The sequence below is a fragment of the Nannospalax galili genome, unplaced genomic scaffold (genome assembly GCF_000622305.1).
Source record: "Nannospalax galili isolate Female #2095 unplaced genomic scaffold, S.galili_v1.0 scaffold145, whole genome shotgun sequence".
Lineage (NCBI taxonomy): Eukaryota > Metazoa > Chordata > Mammalia > Rodentia > Spalacidae > Nannospalax > Nannospalax galili.
This window is the reverse complement of record NW_008353604.1, coordinates 1,009,490-1,018,628: the sequence shown is the minus strand read 5'-3', so window position 1 is coordinate 1,018,628 and position 9,139 is coordinate 1,009,490.

Genomic DNA, 9,139 nt, shown 5'->3' with positions numbered 1-9,139 from the left:
TTGGCAGGGAAGCATGGTGGCAGAGGTGGTTGGTGGAGGATTGGAAGCTAAACTCTACATCTTCCAGCAGGCACAGGAAACAAGAGGGCGACTGGAGATCTGGAAAGGCTTAAGAACTCTCTAAGCCCACCCCGAGTGATATGATTCCTCCAAGATAGCCACACCTTCTAAAACCTCCCAAAACAGTGCTATCATCTGGGGACAAAATGTCCAAATACTTGGAGCCTATGGGGGACATTTTCATTCAAACCACCACATTCCACCCCCAGTCCCCCATAGGCTCATGATCACATAAAATGCAAATGCATTTAGTCCAACTTTACAAGTCTCAATACTATTCAAAAGTCCACAGTCCAAAGTCTATTCTGAGACTCAGGTAAATATCTTAACTGTAAGCCTCCATAAAATCAAAAGACAAATTACATACTCCCAACATACAGTGGAACGGAATACACATTACCTTTCCAAAAGAGAGACCTGGAGGAATAGTAAGGAAATACCGGACCAAAACAAGACTGAAAACCAGCAAGACAAACACCAAATCCAGTAGCTCCACCTCCAACTTCTGGGACTTTACTTCCAAAGGGCTTAGATGGCTCAGCCTCTCTAGCTTTGCTGTGTGCAACACACATCTCTCTCCTGTGCTGGTACCACTCCCTGTGTGCAGGTCTTCTTGGCAGATGCCTCACAGCTCTGGCATCACGAACTTCTTGGGGTCTCCATGGCCAACCAGGCTTCACCTTCACAGCTTCACGCAATGGCCTATCGGGGCCTTCTCTGTGCAGGGAAACCCCTGCTTCATGCTGCCTGGCCTCCGAACCACATGCGTCGGAGCACATGCCAGGGCTCCAACATTAATCTTCCTAGTACTGTTTTTCAATTCATCCTGTATAGTCTGTATTTCTTTCTGCCCCATTTGCTCTTTTTCACTGTACATCTGTATAATATTCACCATTAATATCCACACCACCATTTCTATGTTATGCTGTCTTGAAATTTCTTCCACCAGAGAAATTAGTCCATGGCTTTTCAACTTAGCCTTTTGGCTGTGGGCAGACTCCAGCCATACTCTTTGCCAAAATATCCCAATTGCTGCTTAAGTCCTTATTTCCCTCTGGAACTACATTGTTCTCAGCACTATTTTCTTCCAGGTCCCTACTAGAATGACCTGTTAAGCTCAGCTTACAACAATCAATTGTTTTGCTAGCCCAAATTTCCAAAGTCTTCCACATTTCTTCAAAACCCAACATGGTCAGGTTCTTCACAGTCAACAGCCCACTCTCTGGTACCAATTACTGTATTCGTCACTTTGCTGTTGCTGTGATAGAAACACTGACCAAAGCAATACTGTAAATTAAAGAATGTATTTGATCTTAGAGTTCCATGGGAATTACAGTCCATCATGGCAGGGAGACATGGTGGCTGGAGGTTGCTGGAACAGGAGCAGCAGAAGCTAAGCTCTCACATCATCATAGCAAGAGCAGCAATTGGAGATCTTGCAAGGCTTAAAAATTCTCTAAGCCCACCCACCCCCAGTGACATGCTTCCTCCAGGATAGCCATACCTTCTAAAACCTCCCAAAACAGTGCCATCATCTTTGGACAAAATGTCCAAATACTTGGAGCCTATGGGGGACATTTTCATTCAAACCACCATACTGACCCTGGAGCTAAAGTTGCTGCTGGTAGTTGTGAGTTGCTTAATGTGGATCCTAGGAACCAAACTCAGGTCCTCTGGAAGAGAAATAAGCCCTCTTGATCACTGAACTCTCTTCTCTATCATAATAAATGTTTGAATACAAATATATACACAGAGCTACACATCTCACATCCCATTGTTATCACACCGGCAGTTAGAAAGGACTGCTTTCGAAAGTTGGAGCTTGACCATTGATTGATGTCCTCCCTTAGCAGCTTGCATAGTGTCCTCTAAACCTAAGAGAACTAGTCTTCAGGGAGGTGACTTCCAGGTCAGTTCCAGTTCCATCACCCCAAGTCCTATGTCTGAAATGTCCTGTCTTCAGCAATAGGGTCTTACCTTCAAGTTGGAGGCATCAAGGGCTGTGGCAATAGCCTGTGTTATTTGGGGAGTCTCTTGGACTACCCTGGCCCATCTTGAACAGAGGTTTCTCCTGTCTGGCATTGTTTATTGTTATATAGCTGTCACCTATGCACCTGGACTCATGTAGAGATATTGTACATGTAATTTTTCAGTAGACGTTTGAGCTATAGGTTTCCCTCTGGTTTTTCACACCAGCTATTATTTATCTCTCCTCTCTCTCTTCCATTCTAACCCTCTCTCCTCCATCCCTTGGTAAAGTATCCCATTTTCCTCATTTCTCCCTTGATAATACCTATCTCCTATCTTTTCTCTGCTCTTGAAATCCCTCCTTCCTTTTATCTCCATGGTGGTATAATACTCCTTCTTCTCCTTCCTGTTAAGTAGTCCTGTTTTACACATTTCCCCCTTGGTAACACCTGCCTTCTACTATTCCTCTCTCTCTCAGGCCCGTTTCCATTTACCTCCATGGTTTCTTTCCATTTTTCCTGGCTCTTGCAATTATATCAGGGTATATACTCACATACAAGGACTTGGTGCCACAATACAGAAATGAGACAGAATGTACTTTTCTTGGTTTTATTGAGTCTGTGTTACTTCACGCAGTATAGCAATTTCTATATCCATTCATTTATTTGAAAATTTTATGATTTTGTCTTTCTTTACTGCTGAGTAGAACTCCATTGTGTAAATGTATCACATTTTTATTATCCACTTGTCAGTTAAGGTGCTCTTAGGTTGCTTCCATTTCTTAGCTATTATGAAAAGACTAGCAACAAAGATGGATGTTTAAGTATCTTAGCAGCAGAATGGCACATAGACCAACGGAACGTAATTAAAGATTCAAACATGAGCACATGCAATTTTATTTGACAAGGTACCTGATATTTGACAAAGGTGCCAAGAACACTCACTGGAGGAAAAACAGCATCTTCAACAAATGCTGCTCACAAAACTGGATCTCTACCTGTAGAAGAATGAAACTAGACCCTTTTCACCCTGCACAGAAGTCAACTCCAAATGGATCAAAGACTTCAATGTGAAGCCTGAAACTGATAATGCTAGAAGAAAACATAGGCAATAACCTAAAATATGTAGGTGCAGGAAAGGATTTTCTGAATTGGACATCAGTTGCTCAGAAATTATGGTCAAGAGTCAAGAAGTGGGACCTCATTAAATTTATCAAAAACAGCCCCAAACAAACAAAAATTCTTCTGCATAACAAAAGAAACTACCAAGGAAATGAAGAGGAAATCCACAGAATGGGAGAAATATTTACCAGCTACACATCTGGCAGAGAATAAATATCCAGAATATGTAAAGAACTCAAAATACAAAGATTCAAGAAAGCAGATCACCCAAATAAAAGATGGGTTATGGCTCTGAACAGAGTTCTCAAAAGAATTAAAAATGGCTAACAAACACCTTAAAAAGTGTTCAACATACTTACAAATTAGGGAAATGCAAATCAAAGCCACTTTAGGCTTTTGTACAATACCAGTTAGACATCTTAAGATCAAGAGATCAAATGATACCAAATGTTTGTGAGTACATGGGGAAAGGGGACTGTTCATTCACTGCTGGTGGGATTGCAGACTTGTGTAACCACTATAGAAAAGAGTGTGGATAACACTTTAAAAATAAAAACAAATCTACCATATGATCCAGTTATACCAGTGGCATACACACAAATGTCTTTTGTTCTTAAAGATTTATGTTTATTAATGTGTGTGTGTGTGTGTGTGTGTTTGTATGTCTGTCAAAGTGAATGCCATGTTCATGTGGGTGCCCATGGAGACCAGAAGAAGGCATCAAATTCCCTGGGAATGGAGTTACAGGTATTTGTGACCTACCAATGTGGTTAGCTCCTGGGATCTGCACTCAGGTCCTCTGAAAGAGCATCAAGTGCTCTTAACTATTAAACATCTCTCCAGCCCCTTGAGTTTTTTTGTTTGTCTGTCTGTCTGTCTGTCTGTCTGTCTGTCTGTCTGTCTGTCTGTTTGTTTTGGTTAGGGGCTATGGGCCAGAGATTCAGGATTTCAAGATCGTTCTTGGCTATGTAACAAGTTCAAGGCCAGCCAAAGCTACAGGAGATACTGTTTAATTTAAAATAATATAACTCAGTGTAGCAGGAAAATACCTTACTTAAAGTCAAATCAGTGATGTTTCAGTTCCCATGTTAAATGTACACTTGTAAATAATTATTAAATTTGAGCCACACAGCAGCCATTAAGATGCCATGAAATTTCAAGTTTTCTCTTTCTCTCCCCCTCTCTCTAGCACACTCTCTCTCTCACTCTCTTGCTCTCTCTCTTCTTGAAATGTCTGCTGGTTTATTTGGAATTCTGTCCTGCACTGTGTGACTTCATTTGCCCGTATATTCTTCTGAGGCTTTCTCTAACACTTTGGTCAAATACCCTAAGTGAACATACTTTGGACTTCAAGGAACATTTCATTTGCATCTACAATTGGGCGGGAATTGAAATCAAACTGGTGGTTTGTATGTTTCCAGCCTTCAAGTTCTAACAAGTTCCTGGAGTCAAGAAATATAAGATAATAAAATCTAATTAATATAATATGAGATAATATTAATATGACATGGATATATATGCATGCATATATAAATATTCATATTATGAGAATATATTTCACTACTGGCATTTCCATTTGTATGTTATTTAATATTGATTAAGTTGAATTTGAAATTATTTTAAATAAGCCTGATAACTGAAGTATCAAACTTTGGAAAATGGAGTCACATGTCCTTATTAAAATCAAATTAAAATAAGAAACGTTCCTTCTTCATATGTTTTGAAGAAGGTACTTAAATGGTGTTAAACAAGAGCTTGGACTTGTTTTATGAAACTTGATGTTACAGGTAGGAGGTAAAAAGTTACACTTTATGAAGTTGAACTTCTCAAGATTTGCCTAAATAGAAATTGTTACCAAATCAGTTTAGATGCCAAACACAGAGGCCGAATTTCTTCTTTCTTTTTCACAGCTGTATATGCTTACCTACCTGTTTTTTATTTCAATTTGTCAGTTGGAAATAGTATGTGTAGTGTAAGGGCGAAGAAGACACTGGGTCCATGATCTCTTGCAGAGCTCTGGGTTTGTGTTTGTCTTGCTTTGTTGTGTTTGGGCTGCTGTGTTGCAGATTTTACCATCCTTGCCTTGGATATCATTTTAATCTAGAAGTCCATACCTAGTGTACAGTAGGTTACATAATAGTTTTTAAAGTAAATGGATGTTTGAAAGTTTGCATAATTATTTGCATTTTCCGTGGGGGCAAAGACATGCTTATGTAGTTTTTAAGAAGCCATTACTATAAATATTCTATGGAATTTTCCAACATCTACAGTGATTTTTGAAGGCAGCAGAATCTAATCTGTGTTTCAAAGGTTACAGAGACACGATAAAGAATACAGTCTGAACAAAAGCCATGTAATTTTAGAAGAATTTATGCATGTCTAAGTTTCCCCAGTGGAAAATGTTTAATTTCGAGAAGAATAAAGTACAGTCTCCCTTGACAAAATTGGATAAAATACTAATATTAGTCCATTTTCAATTTTTCACACTATGGGAAAATGTTGCAATCGGTATTTTCTGTTGGCATATAGATAAAAACATTAGGTCTTCAATAAATATATTTGTCTTTTCAAAACAGTGTGAAATCATTGGACTCGTTCGTTAGAAAAACTAAAATTTCAGAATATACTAATTTCCTCATCATAATAAGACTTTAACTTTCTATCACAGGAAAGAAATTAGAATACAGCATCAAAATGCTCTGTTTTACTTCTCTTGTTGCAAATAAAGGCAACGTATTAATTGGATTAATTATTTGCCAAGAACAAGAATGCTTTAGTCTTAATCTAAGTCCTGGATTCAAACAGAAGTGCTTAATAAAAAAATAAGTATAAAAATAAAATGACAGAAGAACGGATGTAAATGAGAAAGAGCCACTCTAAATGAGGACGGCAGTCAAGACGGGGCTATTAATGGATGCTGATATAATCAAGTGTCTATTTTTCTACACACCAGACGGTATTCGTTTCTGCAGCATATCAGCTACTTAACCATTGAAATCTACCTGATGACTTTATAGACAGACACAGGCGCCAATGATCCAAGTGCAACCGATTATGACTAGTAATAATCAGATACATACAGATCAGAGATGCATGTGCCAACATCTCATTGTTAGCAAAAACTAGTCTTTCTGCAAGGAACAATATATTCTAAAATGAAATAGAGATATTTTTAAGGGTTAAAAACTCATTCAATTTTATGTCTTACAGGGCTTATACTGAGTTGAATATTGTATAACTGTATTAATTCAACTATGAACCTAGAAACTTGCAGCCACTTGTGAAAGAGATGTACTCTTGCTCTGGAGTGCGTTACTGAATATATTAAAGCTGTAGTGAAATGCTTCTAATCATGGAGTTATTAAAAAACTTTATATCCATGATCAGTTGCCAAGGAGCTCAGAAAGTAACCGACTGTGACCAGTAATAATCAGATATATAGAGATTAGAAACACATGTGCAGACATCTTAATGTCAATTGTATTAAAAATGAATTTTTCTGTATAAAATATATTTAATGATATTTTTTCTATTTTCCTGAAAGTATATAATTAATCAAATGGACATGTACTTAACTTTGCGTATGCAGTGGGGGAAACTGTTTTACTGAAAACAAAACTGCTGAAACTTTTCTCAACAGACTGAGTCTACAGTGTGTTTCATCTGCTCCCCAGTTTGAAATAAGAGCACCGATCTGACCATGGGAACAGGAGAGCTAAAAGAAGCATCAGTGGAAGAAGTTAATCCACTCTGCAGTACTCTGCCTATCAACAGGGCTTAAGGACAACTTCTGGCCTGCATTATGATGCCGCTGATTTATGGTGTTTATGGCAATCTGATTGCATCCCTGGAAACATTCTTTCCATAGAATGTAACTAACTGCACACACACACACACACACACACACACACGCACACTCATTCACTCTTTAAGTATACTGTTTTATTGTATAATACTGAATAATTTCTGTGTCTGTGTGTGGTATGTGCTCGTGTATGCACAGCTGTGCTTGTGTATATGAACATGAGTATGAACCTGTGAACTTGCTTGTATGCAGTGTGTGTGTGTGTGTGTGTGTGCTCACGCATGTGCTAAAGATAATATCATTATCATTGTTCATTGATTGACCTGAAAACTATGAAATGAGCCATAACGATGGTTTGCAAACCTATGTGACTGAATACTTAAAGGTGTTAATGATCAGATTCCGTTTATTCTATTATTGTTGCTTCATGGCTGAAACATTATGTACTTTGGGTTTATGTTTCTATTAGTGGCGGTAAAATAAGTCTTTAGAGCACATCCTAAGTGACTGTGTGGATTTCAAGGAGTTTTCCAATGGAAAAAAGATGTAAATCTTTTTTGCAGTTGAGTGTTAAGACAGATTATTGATCCATGTCGACAGGTGGAGCCTAGACAAATGTTCCTTAATCAGTGCCTGTGTGAATACAGGAACCACAAAAGGATGATTTTCCCAAAACATTAAGAAAATTTATGGGGGCCTTTTTTTTGCTGTTGTTCAGCATTGATGGTCTGAATGTGCAAATCCAGGCATGTAAGGGAATCTTCTATGGTATTTGTAAAGCCTAGCTTATATATTTTGCCTGGAACTACTTATAGAAAACTATGATGGCCATTTTTAGAAAATAACTGTGGTTAGTTGGCCCAGTATCAAGGCAACACTTTCCAAAATAGAATGACTAGGAAGATTTACACCTCTCAAAGGTATTTGAACTTGATGGAGTCTGCGGTTACTTGAAAATCAGCATCTCTTACTGACTTACGGAGAATTGGGTTCTGATCTGAGCAAAGCTGATTCTAAATGTAACGAACTCACTTTCCTCCTTCACAGGACCTCACAGGCCAGGATTTCTGTCTTCTCCCCATCCTTGTCCTGTCTTTCATGAGAAGTAGGTTTCTCAGTCTTTTTAAAGCTTTTACCTATGGCTGCAAATTATTCACTGGTTATTGACTGACAGGAACAAGATGCAATGATGTAATTACGGTCTATTATTAAATGGCTAATGCACATGCACAATACAAAGAATGCCCAACCCCGACTCGAAGATCAGTAAATATTACTCACACTTCTCATCATTGTTGAATGCTATCCACTATTTTTGCTTAGCTGTTGAATCAACCTCTTAGACATCATGTTCATTGTTAAATAGACTTTCACTTTGGATTTTTAGTTTAATTCCCTTTGCAGGTGTCTAAGGAGGGATGTTCATCTGCTTCCGAAACTCTCAATTCAGTCTTTTTCCTGTTCTTCAATAGCTGATTTCTTTGTACTCACATGCTGAATTTTCCATTCATCATTCCTAATTTAGAAAGAAATGCCCAGTAACACAAGCTGTTAAAGTATTCTTCTATCTTGACTACACAAAGTGTCAAGTAAGTTTGGTGGAGAGTCACGTCATCTATGTTAGATCCACAGAACCCATATAAATATTCTGATGCAGTAGTGCAGGCCTGCTGTTCCAGTTTTAGGGAGGAAAGGTCAGGACGATCCCTCCCCAGGACTTGCTAGCCAGTCAGCCTAGCCTAACTAGTCACCTAGCATGCTTTGTTCCAGGCCTATGAGTGCTCCTATCCCAATAAATGAGAAGGGTGTCTTCTGAGAAAGTACACCCACGTTTGACCACTGGTCCCCAAATGCATGAACATAGATCTAGACTAACATCAGCTCACTCACATTACAGAGTGAGCTCAAAGACTAAATAAATCCGGACAATGAAGTCATCCTTCTGTTAGGAAACAGTCTTAGAATCCTGGGTGAATTTTCTTATCAAACAGTACAAAACAAGTAAGCAATGAACAATGTTATATAAAAGAAAGAAAGAAAGAGAGAGAGAGAGGGAGGGAGGGAGGGAGGGAGGAAGGAAGGAAGGAAGGAAGGAAGGAGATTATATTCTGAAAACTGAGAACAAATTGTTTTTTAGATCAGGGAAGGGAAGATATTTGAAATGAAATAGAGAAATTCTTCTCCT